A 23,270-nucleotide genomic window follows, 5' to 3' on the forward strand; every position below is an offset into this window, starting at 1 on the left:
CAATTTTGGACAGAAAATGTCAGATTTTTGCAATGTTACATAGATGGAAAAAAGCTGTCCTTGAAAGAATCTTGATATGTTCGTCAAAAGAGAGATCAGGGTCCAGAGTAACACCGAGGTCCTTCACAGTTTTAGTTGAGACGACTGTATCAAGATTAATCAAGATTAATTATCAGATTCAACAGAAGATCTCTTTGTTTCTTGGGAAGTATTGGGAAGAATTGGGAAGTATTTCTGTTTTGTCCGAGTTTAAAAGTCGAAAGTGTCGTCTCTTTGGCATCATTAAACTGAAGACTTATTTATCAAATAACTCTCTGTAATTATTATTACGCGATTGAACTGATCAATCATGTAACTGTAATTAACTAGGAAATCTGGGCACCAAGGAAAATATTCAGAATACAATGTCATAATTTTCCTAATACAACTTTCCAGATATTTTAATATCTGATCAATTAGTCTTCTGATGAATGAATTCTTCTTTACCTCACGTTAGTCTCATTCCAAACGTCGTAAATTGTTGGTTATCTGCACGAACCCAGTCTTCACTATGAGTCATCCATACATCAATTGTCTTAACCACGTGGGATGGTTAAAAGATTCAGCAGTCTGGTCTCAAACCTTGGCCCTCTCGTTATCGAGGTAAGCTGGTCTGCAACCTTTGTCCTCTCGTAAATGAGAGAAACATGGTCTGTTGAGAAATTGGGGGTTTTATTCGGAAGAGCAGAAAAAGGCTGTCTCATGACGCCAAGTCATGGCTGTATTCATGGGGGAGTGCCGGTGAATTAAGTGAAACTTTACACAGAAAAACAATTCTCGCACATTACATCATTACATAGCATCCCATAATTTCACAAATAGTTTAATCTTTCTTCATTCATCCTGTATAGCAATTAGATGCAAGCCTCATAACTGAGGCTATTATATAAACAGCGTTATGGTAATGTGGCCACATTGTCTCTCATGAGTTTCACAAAATTGTACCAAACCGACCAGTTCGTAGCTGGATTCTTCGCTGATCTTTTATACCTCCTCCAGAACATAAATGTTGTTCGGACCTCAAGTTCTGTGAGGTGGAAGAAATTCCTTTGTTCTCGCTATGAAAACTTCACTCTCTCTCAATACTGTGGCCATGAGGAGATAATCTCCTCCAGGAATTTACGACCTGAGGTCGCAGCAGCCTGAGTGTAGGAGACAGGGAGAGGGGGATGGGCTTGCTGTACCCAAAGAGGGCAACGTCAAGACAAAAGTTTGCAGCCATCCACATCCTTATGTCTGAAACACAGGCTTCCAATTTTGGGGCTTCACCATGTTTCATTGAAATGTACAGCTGTGAGTCATCCGCACAGTAGTGAAAGTTAACATTATGTTTTCGAATGACATCCCCAAGAGGTAAAATATATAGTGAATACAATAGTGGTCCTAAAACGGAACCTCTACTGACACCCCATCCCGTGAACGGGACCGTTGTCATTATCTGACACTAATTAGCATAACGCAACAGACCTAAATCTTCCTAGAAAATATTCCTATTCATGAAAATCACAAGTGAAATATATTGGAACACAGCTTAGCCTTTTGTTAATCACCCTATCATCTCAGATTTTCAAAATATGCTTTACAGCCAAAGCTAGACAAACATTTGTGTAAGTTTATCGATAGCCTAGCATAGCATTATGCCTTGCTAGCAGCAGGCAACCTTGTCACGAAAATCAGAAAAGCAATCAAATTAAATCGTTTACCTTTGATGAACTTCGGATGTTTTCACTCACGAGACTCCCAGGTAGATAGCCAAAGTTAATTTTTTCCCAAAATATTATTTTTGTAGGCAAAATTGCTCCGTTTGTTCTTCACGTTTGGCTGAGAAATCGACCGGAAATTGCGGTCACGACAACACCGAAACATATTCCAAATTAGCTCCATAATATCGACAGAAACATGGCAAACGTTGTTTAGAATCAATCCACAAGGTGTTTTTCAAATATCTATTCGATAATATATCCACCGGGACAATTGGTTTCTCAGTAGAAGTGATTGGAATAATGGCTACCTCTGTACTTTACGCAAGATTTTCTCCGGGAGTATCATGTGACCACTTGCGCAATGTAGCTCCCTACGGGTATTCTTCAACATAAATGCGTAAAACTATGTCACAATGCTGTAGACACCTTGGGGAATACGTAGAAAGCGTAAGCTGGTTCATAGCACATTCACAGCTCAATAGGGACTCATTGGCATGCAGCGCTTTCAAAATATGGGGCACTTCCGGTTTTTCTCAGGCTTTCGCCTGCAACATCAGTTCTGTTATACTCATAGACAATATCTTTACAGTTTTGGAAACGTTAGAGTGTTTTCTATCCAAAGCGGTCAATTATATGCATATTCTAGCATCTTGTCCTGACAAAATATCCCGTTTAATTTGGGAACGTTATTTTTCCAAAAATGAAAATACTGCTCCCTAGTACCAACAGGTTAAGGAACACCGAAATTTACAGTTGATTTGTCAGAGGACAAACCATTCACAGAGACAAACTGATATCTTTCTCACAGATAATATCTAAACCAGGACAGAACTTGTCCGTGTAGACCAGTTTGGGTTTCCAATCTCTCCAAAAGAATGTGGTGACTAGCTAATGCTGGGGGATTCAGCAAGTGAAATATAGTGAAACACAGCTTAGCCTTTTGTTAATCACCCTGTCATCTCAGATTTTGAAACTATGCTTTACAGCCAAAGCAAGAAAAGCGTTTGTGTAAGTTTATCGATAGCCTAGCATAGAATTATGTCCAGCTAGCAGTAGGAAGCTTGGTCACGAAAATCAGAAAAGTAATCAAATTAAATTGTTTACCTTTGATGAGCTTCAGATGTTTTCACTCACGATACTCCCATTTAGACAGCAAATGTACCTTTTGTTCCATAAAGATTATTTTTATATCCGAAATACCTCCGTTTCTTGTCCACGTTTTGTTGAGAAATCCACCGGAAATTGCGGTCACGACAACGCCGAAAAAAACTCCAAATTAGATCCATAATATCGACAGAAACATGGCAAACGTTTTTTATAATCAATCCTCAAGGTGTTTTTCAAATATCTATTCGATAATATATCAACCGGAACAATTGGCTTTTCAGTAGGAGCGAGAGGAACAATGGCCACCTTTGTCTATTACGCACAAATCACTCTGAGAGCCACCACCTGACCACTGACACAATGTTGTCGTTCACACTCATTTTTCAAAATAAAAGCCTGAAACTATGTCTAGTGGCTGTAGACACATTAGGGAAGCCATAGAAAAAGGTATCTGGTTAATATCCCTTTCAATGGGCAATAGGGATGCATAGGAACACAGGGGTTTCAAAATAAGAGTCACTTCCTGATTGGACTTTTCTCAGGCTTTCGCCTGCAACATCAGTTCTGTTATACTCACAGACAATATTTTTACAGTTTTGGAAACTTTAGAGTGTTTTCTATCCTAAGCTGTCAATTATATGCATATTCCAGCATCTTGTCCTGAGAAATAGCCCGTTTACTTTGGGAACGTTATTTTTCCAAAAATGAAATCAGTGCCCCCTAGTTTCAAGAGGTCACAATAAAAGCACGCACCAATTACCACCATTAGGACTACAAAACGTCAGCGTCAACGATATTTCCTTGTAAAAACAACAAAAATGAACTGCTTTTTCTTTTGCACACAACAGTCACTTTACAGGTCAATACATTTCCTCAACATTTCCCCATCTTGTTTGTCTTAAACTAGCAATAAACAAACATTTATCCCATTTGAAGCATTTCCGTTTGCTTTGGGATTGTCGTGCTCACGTCCTCCCTTTTTCCAGTCAAACTGTTTTTAGATAAAAAGAGCTTATAAAGATTATCTCCCTGGCTTGCATGCCATTATCATTAATCAGTGCATATTGACTGCTCTGTCCTTTCCCTGTTTCAAGTTCAGACCTGGGCTAATCCACAGATCTTGCCATGAAGACACACACACCTACTCAGGGCGTCAGAGCGCGGCTTGAACCGAGTGTTAATATTGGTATTTATTTTTAGATTGTAGTCTAGTCTTAATCAGTTTAAAAATATATATCTTTAAGTCACATTTGTCATTTAATTTTAGTCACATCACATTTGTATTGCCTCATTAACCTATAGTAAACATAAACCACTGACTTCCATGTGCGCAAACGTACATATCCTTTTCCTACCAACACATTTTTCTGCATAACATCTTATTCTCTTCCAAAACATATAGAAGAATAAATGTATGAATAATTTGACCTAACTAGAGATTGTATATTACATACAAAACAAACAGACGAACACAAACGCAGAGAGAAAGAGAAGCACAATAACCAGATGGTGCTCAGGTATTGACAAAGTAGCATGGGTTGCACCTCCAGATCACTCGATCACGTCATTGCCATTGTTATCAACATTCCACAGATGTCCAAAAGTAGAATGATAATGACTTTGAACGGAAGATAATGACTGTTTCATCCAGTGACATAATTGAGTCAATAAACCTCAAGTCAGAATCGAGTCTGAGTCCAAGTCTGAATCACCAATGGTCGAGTCACAAGTCCCTATGGCTGAAAGTCCGAGTCCCAGTGCTCGAGACCTGGTCCAAGTGCTCAAGTCTGAGTCACTGGCTCCGCATGAACTCCAAATAAAGTTCAGATATAGCATAGTGGCAAGAGGAATTTAGCCAAATAAATTGTTCTCTATCCCTTTTTCTTTCTTTCTGTGCCACCAAATGTTTGCATATAGGCTACTGGTAATGTTACCAAGGCCATGCTCAGTTGAAAAACGTTTTGAATGTTGCAGATAGATATTCCATGATAGAGCCAACGTTATTCCTTATTCAACATGTCAGAAGCATGTATGTTTTACATAGCATATTTATATATGAACATTCCAAAATGTTGCATCCTGTTTAACGTGCCCCAGTTTGTTAGCCTTAGCTAGTGGTTAATAACTGTCCGGTCCTCAAGTAACCTAGTTTTAGAACAGCCAGTGCGATACTGTATGTTTTATGAATGTAAAATGCAGCCCATCAATGCATGATAGAAAGAAACAAACATAACACAGCTATTATGGGTCATGCCTTTTGAACTAGAATCAAGCCATTTTCTTAGGGAGAATTAGGAAAGTTGGCTTCAGAACCTGTAAATTAAATCCAGTGGGAAAAGTGGGAGGGTTGAGCAAAACTACAAATTTAAGAAGAACAACATTTTTTATAGCCCATTCAATGGAGAGAAAAACATAGCTAGTGCTGTTTAACTATTGTTTTTAATTTTGTAAAGCAGCTTGTGTGGCTTAACCAGGTAAAGGGTAGCTAACTAGAAGGCTGATGATGACTGGTTAGCTAAAGCAAAAGTCGCTGTGTATAATCGGCGGCGGAGCCGGAGTGGAGTCTGTTTGCCCACACTCATTGCTTGCTCCCCCACAGCTCATCAGCTTATGACAAGCCCTTCCCACTGCTGAACATAACTGTGCTGCAAATCTGTGCTTCTAATATTAATTGTGCTAATCACTGAAAAGCGCTCAATCTCTCCAAAAACTATTTTCCAGTCACCTTAGTAGTCCGGTTTTAGTCACAGAGATTTAGTCACAGAGACAGAATTTTGTCTCGTCTCATTTTAGTCAACTGAAATTAAAATCTTATTTGGTTAGTTATAATAATTTCTGGTTCTGTGTAGTCAGTTATAGTCTTGTCAATTGCAACTGAAAAATAGGTGTTTGACAGATATCGTTGGCACTGTTTTTGTTGAAAAACGCCAACCTAGCAGGGCAGAATTGATTCAAACAAAAATTCCTGGGACTTCATGGCTAAACTCAGATATAGAAAGAAAAAAAGCAGATTGGAAGATATCTTTCTTTCACAACAAAACACTGAATAGGTTATTTCTATGGAAAACAATGCAATATGAAAAATAACAATGGTTCATTATGTGATCCAATGGTAGTGGCATCTTATTACCGAACACACTTATCACAATAGGCGATAATACTTTATAATAACAGCTTAAAATATTTCTAGTCATGCCATCTGCTTTGACATCCTAAGGCAGGTTTATGTAGAGTACAAGTTGACAGTTGCAGTATGTCCCTAATGCACACACAATGTATGAAGTTCATTATTACATCAGAAAAACATTCCTGTGAGTACATTGCTGTGTGTTCTCTTTGCCGCTCATGCTGCCCATGTTGCTGATGTTTTCCAGGCTTGTGGAGCAGGCCCTCCCACACGTCTGGCCAGGCACCCTTGGCCAGAGCAGGGTAAGAGTGCTGGACAGGCGTAGACTCTACCAAGGAGGCTGGTCCGGAACCAGAGGGAGGCTCAGATTCGGTCTGTGCGGTGGATCCATGGCTGGTGCTGGATCTGGTGGTGTCCGGAGTACAGGGTTCAGCATCAGATCCTGTGCTGGTTCTGGGTCTGGCTGTGCACTGTCCTCGGGGATGAGTGAAGGAGTTAGACCCAGGACTGGGTCAGCTGATGGGCTGGGTAAAGGAGTGGATGGCGACGCAGGACTAGGACTGTTATGCTGATCATATTACTGCCACACCAGCGCTCATGAGTCTTTCTTGATGGCAGTCAAATTCCATGTTGCCATTTAGTCACAGTAATTAGGCTTCTCCAAGCTCTGATTCTGCTGATGGTCATTAAATTGCTAACTGCCTGGTACTCTAATCTCCCTCTAATCACTCTGACATAAATGCAAATGTAATCACAAATCTAATTAAACATTTAATGAGAGCCCATGATCTCATGTTGCGCTACATTTCGATAGGCTATGCAATTATGTGAGAAAACAGAGGTGGCCTCTACTAAAAAGAGGGGGATCCCATCAGCTTTCTATAGGATTGGCTTACTATATTTATTTATTTACTATATTTACTTCTCAAATGTCCAAATATTAAGCACATTGCTTCTATTTATAGCCTACCTGGCTGGCATGAACCACTGGAAAAGCATCCTCAATTTCCAAGCATCCTCCATTTGCTATTTAAGTGCATAGATGACATTTCTTCCCGCTGCCCCTGTTTTAATACAGGTGTGTGACAATGGTCCTTTCTTAATCAAAAACTTTTCACACATACAGTGGGGCAAAAAAGTATTTAGTCAGCCACCAATTGTGCAAGCTCTCCCACTTAAAAAGATGAGAGAGGCCTGTAATTTTCATCATAGGTACACTTCAACTATGACAGACAAAATGAGAAAAAAAAATCCAGAACATCACATCGTAGGATTTTTAATGAATTTATTTGGAAATTATTGTGGAAAATAAGTATTTGGTCATCTACAAACAAGCAAGATTTCTGGCTCTCCCAGACCTGTAACTTCTTCTTTAAGAGGCTCCTCTGTCCTCCACTCGTTACCTGTATTAATGGCACCTGTTTTAACTTTTTATCTGTATAAAAGACACCTGTCCACAACCTTAAACAGTCACACTCCAAACTCCACTATGGCCAAGACCACAGAGCTGTCAAAGGACACCAGAAACAAAATTGTAGACCTGCACCAGGCTGGGAAGACTGAATCTGCAATAGGTAAGCAGCTTGGTTTGAAGAAATCAACTGTGGGAGCAATTATTAGGAAATGGAAGACATACAAGACCCCTGATAATCTCCCTTGATCTGGGGCTCCACGCAAGATCTCACCCTGTGGGGTCAAAATGATCACAAGAACGGTGAGCAAAAATCCCAGAACCACATGGGGGGACCTAGTGAATGACCTGCAGAGAGCTGGGACCAAAGTAACAAAGCCTACCATCAGTAACACACTACGCCGCCAGGGACTCAAATCCTGCAGTGCCAGACGTGTCCCCCTGCTTAAGCCAGTACATGTCCAAGCCCATCTGAAGTTTGCTAGAGAGCATGTGTATGATCCAGAAGAAGATTGGGAGAATGTCATATGGTCAGATGAAACCAAAATATTACTTTTTGGTAAAAACTCAACTCGTCGTGTTTGGAGGACAAAGAATGCAGAGTTGCATCCAAAGAACACCATACCTACTGTGAAGCATGGGGGTGGAAACATCATGCTTTGGGGCTGTTTTTCTGCAAAGGGACCAGGACGACTGATCCGTGTAAAGGAAAGAATGTATCGTGAGATTTTGAGTGAAAACCTCCTTCCATCACCAAGGGCAATGACGATGAAACGTGGCTGGGTCTTTCAGCATGACAATGATCATGCTGTGAGTACATAGAAATCTTTGGAGAGAGTTGAAAGTCCGTGTTGCCCAGCAACAGCCCCAAAACATCACTGCTCTAAATGAGATCTGCATGGAGGAATGGGCCAAAATACCAGCAACAGTGTGTGAAAACCTTGTGAAGACTTACAGAAAACATTTGACCTCTGTCATTGCCAACAAAGGGTATATAACAAAGTATTGAGATAAACTTTTGTTATTGACCAAATACTTATTTTCCACCATAATTTGCAAATAAATTCCTTAAAAATCCTACAATGTGATTTTCTGGATTTACATTTTTTTTTTGTCTGTCATAGTTGAAGTGTCCGCTTTTAACGGACCTCTGAGACTATCACAGTGCAGGTGCATTTATACGGAGACTTGATTACACACAGGTGGATTGTATTTATCATCATTAGTCATTTAGGTCAACATTGGATCATTCAGAGATCCTCACTGAACTTCTGGAGAGAGTTTGCTGCACTGAAAGTAAAGGGGCTGAATAATTTTGCACGCCCAATTTTTCAGTTTTTGATTTGTTAAAAAAGTTTGAAATATCCAATAAATGTCGTTCCACTTCATGATTGTGTCCCACTTGTTGTTGATTCTTCACAAAAAAATACAGTTTTATATCTTTATGTTTGAAGCCTGAAATGTGACAAAAGGTCGCAAAGTTCAAGGGGGCCGAATACTTTCGCAAGGCACTGTATGATGAAGATTACAGGCCTCTCTCATCTTTTTAAGTGGGAGAACTTGCACAATTGGTGGCTGACTAAATACTTTTTTGCCCCACTGTATATTATTTAGTATATGTAAAGACAAGTGTTAATCAAGAATTGTCTGATGGGTGACAATATTTGCCTATCACTTATGAATGATATATTATCACTTGATGAATGATGCCCAGGATAAGAAACAATGCCTTTTTTTGTGACTTTTTCGAATCATAGTCCCACACCTCAAGTAGCCTAGCTACTTGTTTTGATAAGGTTTGTATCACAACTAAAGTGGCCAAATCATTTCTTAAAATTAAGTACAATAATCCGCTTTACAAGGTGTGTAAAGCCTAACTGGCATACATAAGCACCTTGTGAGTCTCAAGTTTGGGGAAGATCATTTTCACCATAAAAATGCACCTTTATAATAAAACATTACATGTATAATTGCAGTTGCAGTCACTTTTGATAATGCTTTTTCTGCTAATGGAACATTCATGCTTGTAGCCTACTGCCGTGTGCACATTGCTGCACTTATAATGTGAAGATATAGCCTAACAGTATATCAACATTTTCTGATCAGTTGCGTCAGCCATATTTCTTTAAAAAGTTTTTTTGATGCTAGTGGTTGTATTGATTTTGGATCTATCACATCCCACAACTGTCCCAGACTATGTTTCAAATATTTATTTTTCGCACATAATAGAATAGGTCGAATTTTGTACTATGGGGGATAATAGATTGACATAAGCTAGTGCTTTTGCTTCCACACATCTTCTGGCTTCCACACATAGGCTATAAGCCACCAAGACGGCAATTAACTGGGGTGGGGGGCAGTATTGAGTAGTTTGAATGAATAAGGTGCCCAGAGTAAACTGCCTGCTACTCAGGCCCAGAAGCTAAGGTATATTAGTATATTTGGATAGAAAACACTCTGAACTTTCTAAAACTGTTTGAATGACGTCTGTGAGTATAACAGAACTAATATGGCAGGCAGGAACCTGAGAAAAAATCCAACCAGGAAGTGGGAAATCTGAGGTTTGTAGTTTAAGTCTTTTTCTATCCAATATACAGTGGAAAATTTGGTCCGATTGCACTTCCTAAGGCTTCCACTAGATGTCAACAGTCTTTAGAACCTTGTTTCAGGCTTCTACTGTGAAGGGGGAGCGAATAAGAGCTGTTTGAGTCAGGTATCTGGCAGAATGCCATGAGCTGTCTCACACGTAGCCGTGAGCACAAGCTCTGTTCCTTTTCCAATTCCAACCGGAATTGTCCAGTTGGAACACATTGAAGATTTATGATAAAAGCATCCTAAAGATTGATTCTATACATCGTTTGACATGTTTCTACGAACTGTTGTCTGAACTAAGTGCCTGCGCACTTAGTTCGAATTTGGATTTGTGAACTAAACGCGCAAAAAAGGAGGTATTTGGACATAAATGATGGATGTTATCGAACAAAACAAACATTTATTGTGGAACTGGGATTCCTGGGAGTGTATTCCGATGAAGATCATCAAAGGTAAGTGAATATGCCAAAGATAGGAGTCACAAAAAGCAGAAATATAGATAAAATGAATCACTAACCTTTGATGATCTTCATCAGATGACACTCATAGGACATCATGTTACACAATGCATGTATGTTTTGTTTGATAATGTGCATATTTATATCCAAAAACCTCAGTTTACATTGGCGCTTTAAAACATCCGGTGACTTTGCAGAAATACTCATAATAAACATTGATAAAAGATACAAGTGTTATTCACAGTATTAAAGGTAGACTTCTCCTTAATGCAAACGCTGTGTCAGATTAGAACTCCCCCTTACTTTGTGCAATTTCCGCCTGAAGACATACCCAAATCTAACAGCCTGTAAGCTCAGGCACAGAACCAAGGATATGCATATTCTTGGTACCATTTGAAAGAAAACACTCTGAAGTTTGTGCAAATGTGAATTGAATGTAGGAGAATAACACACAATAGATCTGGTTTAGATAAAACAATGAAAGAAACCATACTTTTTTCTATTTATTTTTGTACCATCATCTTTAAAATGAACAAGATAAAACAAACATTCAGATAAGATGATGGGGACAATTTCAGTGAAAAATATAAGAGGGCAACAGTACTTGTGCAAAATGTCAGAATGACAACTTCCAAAATGAGTGTGCTACATAACATTTATCATGAAGTCACCCAGGTGTCCCACATTTATCCATTTGTGTTGTCTTGTTTTGCACACCTGCTTTACATTCCCCTTTCGGCGGAAGTCGTGACACTTCGAAAAAATTGGAACGGAAATGGCGCTACACCAAACTGGAAGTCTTCTGACTAGCTTGGAAAGACAGTACCATGCAGTACAGAGGAGTCCTTACTGCTGCATGATCATCCTATTTTTCCAACTTAAAAATAAGAACAATCCTAAATCTATTTTTAATACTGTTGCAAAGCTAACTAAAATGCAGAATTCCCCAAGAGAGGATGGCTTTCACTTCAGCAGTAAAAAATACATGAACTTCTTTGACGAAATGATCATGATCAGTAGAAAGCAAATTGCATATTTCTCCAAAGCTCAGTTGTCCTGAGTCTGCACAACTCTGCCAGGACCTAGGATCAAGGGAGACATTCAAGTTTTTTAATACTATATCTCTTGACACATTGATGAAAATAGTCATGGCCTCTAAACCGTCAAGCTGCATACTGGACTCTATTTCAACTAAACTTCTGAAAGAGCTGCTTCCTGTGCTTGGCCCTCCTATGTTGAACATAATAAACAGGTCCCTATCCACCGGATGTGTGACAAACTCACTAAAAGTGGCAGTAATAAAGCCTCTTGAAAAAGCCAGATATTGACCCAGAAAACATCAAAAACTATCGGCCTATATCGAATCTCCCATTCTTCTCAAAAATGTTTGAAAAAGCTGTTGCGCAGAAACTCACTGCCTTCCTGACAACAGAACTATTTATACGAAGTGCTTCAGTCTGGTTTTAGACCCCATCTTAGTACTGGGAAGGTACTAAGGTAAATGACCTTTTAATGGCGCCAGACTGAAGCTCTGCATCTGTCCTCGTGCTCCTAGACCTTAGTGCTGCTTTTGATATCATCGATCACCACATTCTTTTGGAGAGATTGGAAACCAAAATTGGTCAAGTTCTGGCCTAGTTTAGATCTTATCTATCGGAAAGATATCAGTTTGTCTCTGTGGATGGTTTGTCCTCTGACAAATCAAATGTAAATGTCAGTGTTCCTCAAGGCTCCGTTTTTTGACCGCTATTGTTTTTACTATATATTTTACCTCTTGGCGATATCATTCAGAAACATAATGTTAACTTTCACTGCTATGCGGACAACACACAGCTGTAAATTTTGATGAAACATGGTGAAGCCCCAAAATTGCCTTTCCTGGAAACCTGTGTTTCAGACATAAGAAAGTGGATGGCTGCAAATGTTCTACTTTTAAACTCAGACGAACTGACTACGTCCCAAGAAACAAAGAGATCTTCTGTTAAATCTGACAATTAATCTTGATGGTTGTACAGTCGTCTCAAAACTGTGAAGGACCTCGGCATTCTCTATAGGAGAAAGCCCTGCCTCCAGCTGTTTGCTTAGAAATTCTAGGTACAGTTAGGAGGCCTGCTTCTTGTGACCGTAGCATACGTGTAGGTATGTAATGCAGGACCAAATCGGAAAGATAGGTGGGAGCAAGCCCATGCAATGTTTTGTAGGTTAGCAGTAAAACTTTGAAATCAGCCCTTGCCAGTGTAGAGGCTAGCACTGGAGTAATATGATCAAAAGTTTGGGTTCTAGTAAAGATTCTAGTAGCCGTGTTTAGCACTAACTGATGTTTATTTAGTGCTTTATCTGGGTAGCCGGAAAGTAGAGCATTGCAGTAGTCTAAAGACTCAATCATGGACACTTACGGACAGTTGTGGCTACTTTGTGTGATGTATTGTTGTCTTTACCTTCTGGCCCTTTGTGCCGTTGTCTGTGCCCAATAATGCTTGTACCATGTCATGTTGCTACCATGTTGGTGTCATGTTGTGTTGCTACCATGCTGTGTTGTCATGTGTTGCTGCCTTGCTATGTTTTCTTAGTTCTCTCTTTGTGCTGTCTTGTTGTGATGTGTGTTTTGTCCTATATTTCTTTTTTTAAATTCCCAGGCCCCCATCCCTGCAAGAGGCCTTTTGGTAGTCCGTCATTGTAAATAAGAATTTGTTCTTAATCGACTTTCCTTGTTAAATAAAGGTTAAAGAAAAAGAAAAACACGATTAAGTTGTTATTCAGCCCTATCTACACTTTGTTCAACACTTTTATAACCCCTAAAAATGTGTCTTCTCCTTACTTCCACTCACTCTACAACCAGCACTACCGCTGCAATGAATGAATTTAGCAAAGTGTACCGATAAGCTGCATTATTAGTAGCTTGAGTCTTTAATATTGAGGAATATTTCACTTTCTCTGGTCATAGGAGTAACATGAATTGGTGCATGATGCAGAAATAATGCAGTGCGCCTAGAATTTCACCATTAGGTGGAAGACAGTGTCCCCTTGTCCTAGCGGAGGTAGGGAGAGCGGACAGAAGGTGAATCGGGTGAGAGGTAGCCTCACGCTGCTCCCTCCCTCCCCTCGGCCTGCATCTGATGGTCAGTCTATCAGTTCAGTAATAAAAATACAATTATTAAGCTCACTCAGCTGTTCCTCACAAGTAATACAACAAATAATCTATTGCCAGTGTGATCACATATCTACATTCTATTTAAATATAATTTCAAAATGGTCTGAGAACAACAACATTGGCAGGGCAATTCAACCATAGACAATATGCAGTGATACTGTATTGTGCAATAGCCTACCACACAAACATTGCTCCAGATTTTTTGAGCGGTAGATCTCGGCATGCATTTGAACTCAAAGTGATCTTTGAGCACTGTGACCACTGTCCTAGCCTTTCAGCTTCACTACATGGTTGCCATCAGCAAAATCCATGTGATGTTCTACCTGCTACACCAGAAACCAACCCAAAACTTTATTTCTCATTATTTCAATTCACAAGATAGAATGAAATCATAGGTCAGCCATTGAGAATTGAACCTCTGTTGCAAGGTCGTAAGAATGCATTGCAGTCATACCGGCTCTGATGATCTCCTAGTATGAGGTGAAAGGTGGGAACCAGGATCAGCACATACGTTTGTGATTGGAGGTGTGGGACCTGGCAACAGGTTCATCATTCCAAGCTGCTGTGTGTGGCGAGTACTGGCTTTCCGTGATCCACTGTGGCACCACGTAAGCTTTTTTCCCGGGAGCTGGTAGCTAGCTCTATATGTCCTTGTATGTGTGTTTTATTTAAGTTCTACAAATAAATGTACATAACATTGATCAAAAAAATCTGTATTTAATCACACAGCAAGTAGTCCAAGTTATCCATGGTTCTGTTACTCCGGCAGTGTTGATGCTGATGGGAGAATTTTTTTTCACTGAAATGTATTTAAATCACTTACTGTATTAGTGCAAGTGTCAATGGCCTTTCCAAATCAATGTCACAGTCTTCATTCTAATTCACTATAATTGTAAATATAATTTAACACTACAGTGAATAGTGCAGTAAACTACAGCAATGTCCACAAAAAAGTACAATCAATACTATAGTATGTAAATATAGTAATACTGCAGTATTTAGACCACAGTATTTTTTTCCCATGTGGGACAGATTGGTGGAACTACTAGGCAGACTGATTGAGCTACCGTGGCCGCTTCTGTAGTAAGCAGACTTACTTTCAGAACTGGTGCTTCTAATAGTCCTAGCATGGTTTCAAGGCATGTTCAGAAATCTTTCTCCCATAAATGTGTTGTGTCAAAGGACCTTAGATAGTAAACAATGAGTTAATGGTTTTCATTGGAAAGGTTATCAACATGACTCGGATTGTGGAAAGCAGTAATGCTTGAAGGTTGAAGACTATTGTGCATATGGCAGCAGAGTTTAGGGGTAACAGATATTACTGTCAACATGATTTTGAAATGTTGAATAATCCTGAGGATGGATTGTCTCAGCACGATAGAGGGAGCATTTTGGTTAAATTATTTATAATTTCACTTAGCAGTGTTAGGTTCTAAATATCAGAGTAAGAACTCGACCGACACTAATGAAAGCTTCAACCAAGTTTATTCACCCCAAAGTCTCGAACAGCTGAAATGTCAAAGACATATCTCCACCAGTGGTAATATATATAACCCGATTTGGGTGGAGTCTCCTCCTTCTCTTTAAACATTACATCTTTATAACTAGGCAGGAAATTAAGTGATACAGGCAATAAACTGTTTCTTCTTAAGTTGATCTGACCTAGACCCTCTTCCTCACTAATCCACAGCTCTCACTCCTTATCAGTGCGTGCCAACATGTGATTGTCTTCCTTGCACTCAGCACAATCCAAGTTTAATTGCATCCAACATATACATTCCTACTACAGATAACCATTCACTTCTGGTGTATTTAATATACACTGCTCAAAAAGATAAAGGGAACACGAAAATAACACATCCTAGATCTGAATGAATGAAATATTCTTATTAAATACTTTTTTCTTTACATAGTTGAATGTGCTGACAACAAAATCACACAAAAATGATCAATGGAAATCAAATGTATCAACCCATGGAGGTCTGGATGTGGAGTCACACTCAAAATTAAAGTGGAAAACCACACTACAGGCTGATCCAACTTTGATGAAATATCCTTAAAACAAGTCAAAATGAGGCTCAGTAGTGTGTGTGGCGTCCACGTGCCTGTATGACCTCCCTACAACGCCTGGGCATGCTCCTGATGAGGTGGCGGATGGTCTGCTGAGGGATCTCCTCCCAGACCTGGACTAAAGCATCCGCCAACTCCTGGACAGTCTGTGGTGCAACGTGGCGTTGGTGGATGGAGCGAGACATGATGTCCCAGAGGTGTTCAATTGGATTCAGGTCTGGGGAACGGGCGGGCCAGTCCATAGCATCAATGCCTTCCTCTTGCAAGAACTGCTGACACACTCCAGCCACATGAGGTCTAGCATTGTCTTGCAGTAGGAGGAACCCAGGGCCAACCACACCAGCATATGGTCTCACAAGGGGTCTGAGGATCTCATCTCGGTACCTAATGGCAGTCAGGCTACCTCTGGCGAGCACATGGAGGGCTGTGCGGCCCCCCCAAAAAATGACACCCCACACCATGACTGACCCACCGCCAAACCGGTCATGCTGGAGGATGTTGCAGGCAGCAGAACGTTCTCCATGGCATCTCCAGACTGTCACGTCTGTCACATGTGCTCAGTGTGAACCTGCTTTCATCTGTGAAGAGCACAGGGCACCAGTGGCGAATTTGCCAATCTTGGTGTTCTCTGGCAAATGCCAAACGTCCTGAACGGTGTTGGACTGTAAGCACAACCCCCACCTGTGGACATCGGACCCTCATACCACCCTCATGGAGTCTGTTTCTGACCGTTTGAGCAGACACATGCACATTTGTGGCCTGCTGGAGGTCATTTTGCAGGGCTCTGGCAGTGCTACACCTTGCACAAAGGCGGAGGTAGCGGTCCTGCTGCTGGGTTGTTACCCTCCTACGGCCTCCTCCACGTCTCCTGATGTACTGGCCTGTCTCCTGGTAGCGCCTCCATGCTCTGGACACTACGCTGACAGACACAGCAAACCTTCTTGCCACAGCTCGCATTGATGTGCCATCCTGGATGAGCTGCACTACCTGAGCCACTTGTGTGGGTTGTAGACTCCGTCTCATGCTACCACTAGAGTGAAAGCACCGCCAGCATTCAAAAATGACCAAAACATCAGCAGGAAGCATAGGAACTGAGAAGTGGTCTGTGGTCCCCACCTGCAGAACCACTCCTTTATTGGGGGTGTCTTGCTAAATGCCTATTATTTCCACCTGTCGTCTATTCCATTTGCACAACAGCATGTGAAATTTCTTGTCAATCAGTGTTGCTAACTAAGTAGACAGTTTGATTTCACAGAAGTGTGATTGACTTGGAGTTACATTGTGTTGTTTAAGTGTTCCCTTTATTTTTTGAGCAGTGTATATATATTTAACTAGGAAAGTCAGTTAAGAACAAATTCTTATTTACAATGACGGCCTAGGAACAGTGGGTTAATGCCTTGTTCAGGGGCAGAACAATAGATTTTTACCTTGTCAGCTCAGAGATTCGATCTAGCAACCTTTCAGTTACTGGTCCAACGCTCTAACCACTAGCCTACCTGCAGACCCTAAACTATGGCACCCCTCATGTCTCTAGTATAACTGATGATTAATAACTTCTTATGGCTTGGGGGCAGTATATCGACGTCTAGATGAGAAGCGTGCCCAAAGTACTATTAGGATGTATTCGTCTGCATGTTTTGACCGCCTTGGAGCCAGTGGATTCCTGAACAGAACGCGCCAACAAAACAGAGTTTTTGGGATATAAAGAGGGACTTTATCGAATAAAACAAACATTTGTGTAGCTGGGACTCTTGTGACTGCAACCATATGAAGATCTTCAAAGGCAAGTGATTAACCTTCAACTTGGTTGTGAAATGTTTGTATGCTTTTGTAAGTGGGGAGCTGTCTTCAGATAATCACATGGTACACTTTCGCCTTAAAGCCTTTTTGAATTCTGACAAAGCGGATGGATTAACAAGAAGTTAATCTTTTAGCCGATGTATAACACTTGTATTTTGATTTTGGCGCTCTTTAATTTCACCGGATGTTGTCGAGGTGGGTCGCTAGCGTAATGCCTGCGCCAGAAAGATTAATAATATTTAAAGTCTAGAAATCTGAACCCATCAGCAGTACAGAATTAGACAATTACAGTGGGGCAAAAAGTATTTAGTCAGCCACCAATTGTGCAAGTTATCCCACTTAAAAAGATGAGAGAGGCCTGTCATTTTCATCATAGATACACTTCAACTATGACAGACAAAATGAGAAGAAAAAAATCCAGAAAATCACATTGTATGATTTTTAATTAATTTATTTGCAAATTATGGTGGAAAATAAGTATTTGTTCACCTACAAACAAGCAAGATTTCTGGCTCTCACAGACCTGTAACTTCTTCTATAAGAGGCTCCTCTGTCCTCCACTCGTTACCTGTATTAATGGCACATGTTTGAACTTGTTATCAGTATAAAAGACACCTGTCCACAACCTCAAACAGTCACACTCCAAACTCCAATTTGGCCAAGACCAAAGAGCTGTCAACGGACACCAGAAACAAAATTGGAGACCTGCACCAGGCTGGGAAGACGGAATCTGCAATAGGTAAGCAGCTTGGTTTGAAGAAATCAACTGTGGGAGCAATTATTAGGAAATGGAAGACATACAAGACCCCTGATAATCTCCCTCGATCTGGGGCTCCATGCAAGAGCTCACCCCGTGGGATCAAAATGATCACAAGAACGGTGAGCAAAAATCCCAGAACCACACAGGGGGACCTAGTGAATGACCTGCAGAGAGCTGGGACCAAAGTAACAAAGCCTACCATCAGTAACACACTACGCCGCCAGGGACTCAAATCCTGCAGTGCCAGACGTGTCCCCCTGCTTAATCCAGTACATGTCCAAGCCCATCTGAAGTTTGCTAGAGAGCATTTGTATGATCCAGAAGAAGATTGGGAGAATGTCATATGGTCAGATGAAACCAAAATATTACTTTTTGGTAAAAACTCAACTCGTCATGTTTGGAGGACAAAGAATGCAGAGTTGCATCCAAAGAACACCATACTTACTGTGAAGCATGGGGGTGGAAACATCGTGCTTTGTGGCTGTTTTTCTGCAAAGGGACCAGGACGACTGATCCGTGTAAAGGAAAGAACGAATGTGGCCATGTATCATGGGATTTTGAGTGAAAACCTCCTTCCATCAGCAAGTGCATTGAAGATGAAACGTGGGTGGGTCTTTCAGCATGACAATGATCCCAAACACACCGCCCGGGCAACGAAGGAGTGGCTTTGTAAGACGCATTTCAAGGTCCTGGAGTGGCCTAGCCAGTCTCCAGATCTCAACCCCATAGAAAATCTTTGGAGGGAGTTGAAAGTCCATGTTGCCCAGCAACAGCCCCAAAACATCACTGCTCTAGAGGAGATCTGTATGGAGGAATGGGCCAAAATACCAGCAACAGTGTGTGAAAACCTTGTGAAGAGTTACAGAAAACGTATGACCTCTGTCATTGCCAACAAAGTGTATATAACAAAGTATTGAGAAACTTTTGTTATTGACCAAATACTTATTTTCCACCATAATTTGCAAATAAATTCATTAAAAATCCTACAATGTGATTTTCTGGAATTTTTATTCTCATTTTGTCTGTCATAGTTGAAGTGTACCTATGATGAAAATTACAGGCCTCTCTCATCTTTTTAAGTGGGAGAACTTGCACAATTGGTGGCTGACTAAATACTTTTTTGCCCCACTATATATCTCACAATCCAGCACAGTAGGTGGCAGCATGTACCTTAAACGTTTGTTTGCGGACCGCCATTATACCATAGAAGAAGAACCTTTAATGGTTGAGTATTTGCCATGATTGCATTGGCTTTTCTTTGAGTAAGGACTGGAGCGTGTGTTGTCAGTTTCGGATAAAGTTGAGGCAGGAAAGCAGAAAGGTACTTCTAGCATTCAGCTGTCAGCATGCAAGGCAAGGAGCAGTGGAACACTTGGAGGTGTGTAAGCGCAAAACTTAAGTATAGATCTATGTCTCCGGAGTACAAACCTTCATTTCCTGAGGACCTACATGTCTCCTGAATACAAACCAAGTTAAATTACCCATAAATCGACTTTCTCTCTTGAAAACCTTGAGTCGGTTTCCAATAGTGGGGTGGTGGCAGGTAGATATCATAGTGGTTAGTGTTTGGACAGTAACCAAACGGTTGCTGGATCGAATCCCCGAGCTGACGAAATAAACATCTGTCATCCTGCCCCTGAACAAGGCAGTTAACCTACTGTTCCCTGGTAGGCTGTCATTGTAAATAAGAATTTCTTATTTGACTTGCCTAGTTAAAATTTTTTAAAGGTGAGTGTTCTGAAGTTGAGACAGACTGGGATGAAGTACCTGCGGCAGCAGGTGTGGTAGACACTCCCAGTGTTTGCCATGTTTTTGGACACTCCCATGTTTTTGGAAAAAGTGGATTTCTGCTTTTTTGCCAACTCGTATGTCGTTTCAGGCTGGGTAAAGGACAAACTGGAAGCAGATATATCTGTGAAAGTTTCGAGAAGTGTAATTGTTTACATGTTTTGTGCATCCTCCACCCAGAGGCAGTGGGCACTGCGCGGCACTCATTTTGGGGATCAACCTGTGTCATGCTTCGTTTTCCGGAGCAGGGCAATGCTCAAAGGAGTGATCAGTGTTGAGGTGGATGAAATGAAAAACAAAATTCCTGTCATTTGTGATGCCCACCGTTTGGTGAGACATAGACCCGGTGGCAGTGAGAATACCCTGTCTGTCTTGTTGAGCTTTGACAGAGTTTTTACCTGATACGGTCAGGTTATATTTGCTAATCTGTGCTATCCCATTCACCCTCTGAATTACAAACATTTAAAATCCATGTCTCAATTATTTAATGTTTTAAATATGTTTTAAATCTTGCCATAACAAAGGGGTTGAATATGTATTGACTGAAGATATTTCAGCATACATTTTTTTTAAATTAATTAGAATTATTTTTCGAAAAACAGAAACATCTGACATTATGGGGTATTGTGAGTAGGCCTGTGAAAAAAAATAACTCAATTTAATCAATTTTAAATTCAGGCTGTAACAACAAAATGTGGAAAAAGTCAAGGGATGTGAATAATTTCTGAAGGCACTGTATATACACTGCTCCAAAAAATAAAGGGAACACTTAAACAACACAATGTAACTCCAAGTCAATCACACTTCTGTGAAATCAAACTGTCCACTTAGGAAGCAACACTGATTGACAATAAATTTCAAATGCTGTTGTGCAAAAGGAATAGACAACAGGTGGAAATGATAGGCAATTAGCAAGACACCCCCAATAAAGGAGTGGTTCTGCAGGTGGTGACCACAGACCACTTCTCAGTTCCTATGCTTCCTGGCTGATGTTTTGGTCACTTTTGAAAGCTGGCGGTGCTTTCACTCTAGTGGTAGCATGAGACGGAGTCTACAACCCACACAAGTGGCTCAGGTAGTGCAACTCATCCAGGATGAAACATCAATGCGAGCTGTGGCAAGAAGGTTTGCTGTGTCTGTCAGCGTAGTGTCCAGAGCATGGAGGCGCTACCAGGAGACAGGCCAGTACATTAGGAGACGAGGAGGAGGCCGTAGGAGGGCAACAACCCAGCAGCAGGACCGCTACCTCCGCCTTTGTGCAAGAGGGAGTAGGAGGAGCACTGCCAGAGCCCTGCAAAATGACCTCCAGCAGGCCCCAAATGTGCATATGTCTGCTCAAACGGTCAGAAACAGACTCCATGAGGGTGGTATGAGGGCCCGACGTCCACAGGTGGGGGTTGTGCTTACAGCCCAACACCGTGCAGGACGTTTGGCATTTGCCAGAGAACACCAAGATTGGCAAATTCGCCACTGGCGCCCGGTGCTCTTCACAGATGAAAGCAGGTTCACACTGAGCACGTGACAGACGTGACAGTCTGGAGACGCCGTGGAGAACGTTCTACTGCCTGCAACATCCTCCAGCATGACCGGTTTGGCGGTGGGTCAGTCATAGTGTGGGGTGGCATTTCTTTGGGGGGGCCACACAGCCCTCCATGTGCTCGCCAGAGGTAGCCTGACTGCCATTAGGTACCGAGATGAGATCCTCAGACCCCTTGTGAGACCATATGCTGGTGCAGTTGGCCCTGGGTTCCTCCTAATGCAAGACAATGCTAGACCTCATGTGGCTGGAGTGTGTCAGTAGTTCCTGCAAGAGGAAGGCATTGATGCTATGGACTGGCCCACCCGTTCCCCAAACCTGAATCCAATTGAGAACATCTGGGACATCATGTCTCGCTCCATCCACCATCGCACGTAGCACGACAGACTGTCCAGGAGTTGGCGGATGCTTTAGTCCAGGTCTGGGAGGAGATCCCTCAGGAGACGATCCGCCACCTCATCAGGAGCATGCCCAGGCGTTGTAGGGAGGTCATACAGGCACGTGGAGGCCACACAGACTACTGAACCTCATTTTGACTTGTTTTAAGGACATTACATCAAAGTTGGATCAGCCTGTAGTGTGGTTTTCCACTTTAATTTTGAGTGTGACTCCAAATCCAGACCTCCATGGGTTGATACATTTGATTTCCATTGATAATTTGTGTGATTTTGTTGTCAGCACATTCAACTATGTATAGAAAAAAGTATTTAATAAGAATATTTCATTCATTCAGATCTAGGATGTGTTATTTTAGTGTTCCCTTTATTTTTTTGAGCAGTGTATATCTGATTATGTAATTGGAAAACCTTACGTAGCATCCAACCTGCTTGCACAAATCCCATGCAATTACAGTTAAAAACATTGAGGGAAAAATATGCATATTGTTTCTATGCGGATTTTAGAACATTCACATGCAAAACTGTTTCCAATTCGTTGGAAATCTATACTGTAGTAAAATATAAATGCAACATGTAAAGTGTTGGTCCCATGTTTCATGAGCTGAACTAAAAGATCCCCAAAATGTTCCTTATGCACAAAAAGCTTATTTTGCTCCAATGTTGTGCAGAAATGGTTTTACATCCCTGTTAGTGAGAATTTCTCCTTTGCCAAAACAATCCATCCACTTGACAGGTGTGGCATATCAAGAAGCTGATTAAACAGCATGGTCATTACACAGGTGCAACCTGTGCAGGGGACAAAAGGCCACTCTAAAATGTCACACAACACAATGCCACAGATGTCTTAAGTTTTGAATGAGTATGCAATTAGCATGCTAACTGCAAGAATTTCCACCAGAGATGTTGCCAGAGAATTGAATGTTAATTTCTCTACCATTTTCTCTACTAACTTCGTTGTAAAGAATTTGGCAGTGCGTCCAGCCGGCCTCACGACCCCAGACCAAGTGTAACCAACCCAGAATAAAGATATTATTCTGTTGGTCATAGATACCTTTAAAAGAAGGTAGGGGTGTGGACCAGAAAACCAGTCAGTATCTGGTGTGATACTGATGTGATACTGCCTTATGCAGAGCGACACGTCTCCTTCGCATAGAATTGATCAGGCCGTTGATTGTAGCCTGTGGAATGTTGTCCTACTTCTCTTCAACGGCTGTGCGAAGTTGCTGGATATTGGTGGGAACTAGAACAATGCTGACATACACTTCGATCCAGAGCATCCCAAACATGCTCAATGGGTGACATGTCTATGCAAAAATTTTAAAGGAATGG

Source organism: Oncorhynchus tshawytscha, linkage group LG17 (genome assembly GCF_018296145.1).
Source record: "Oncorhynchus tshawytscha isolate Ot180627B linkage group LG17, Otsh_v2.0, whole genome shotgun sequence".
NCBI classification, from domain to species: Eukaryota; Metazoa; Chordata; class Actinopteri; order Salmoniformes; family Salmonidae; genus Oncorhynchus; species Oncorhynchus tshawytscha.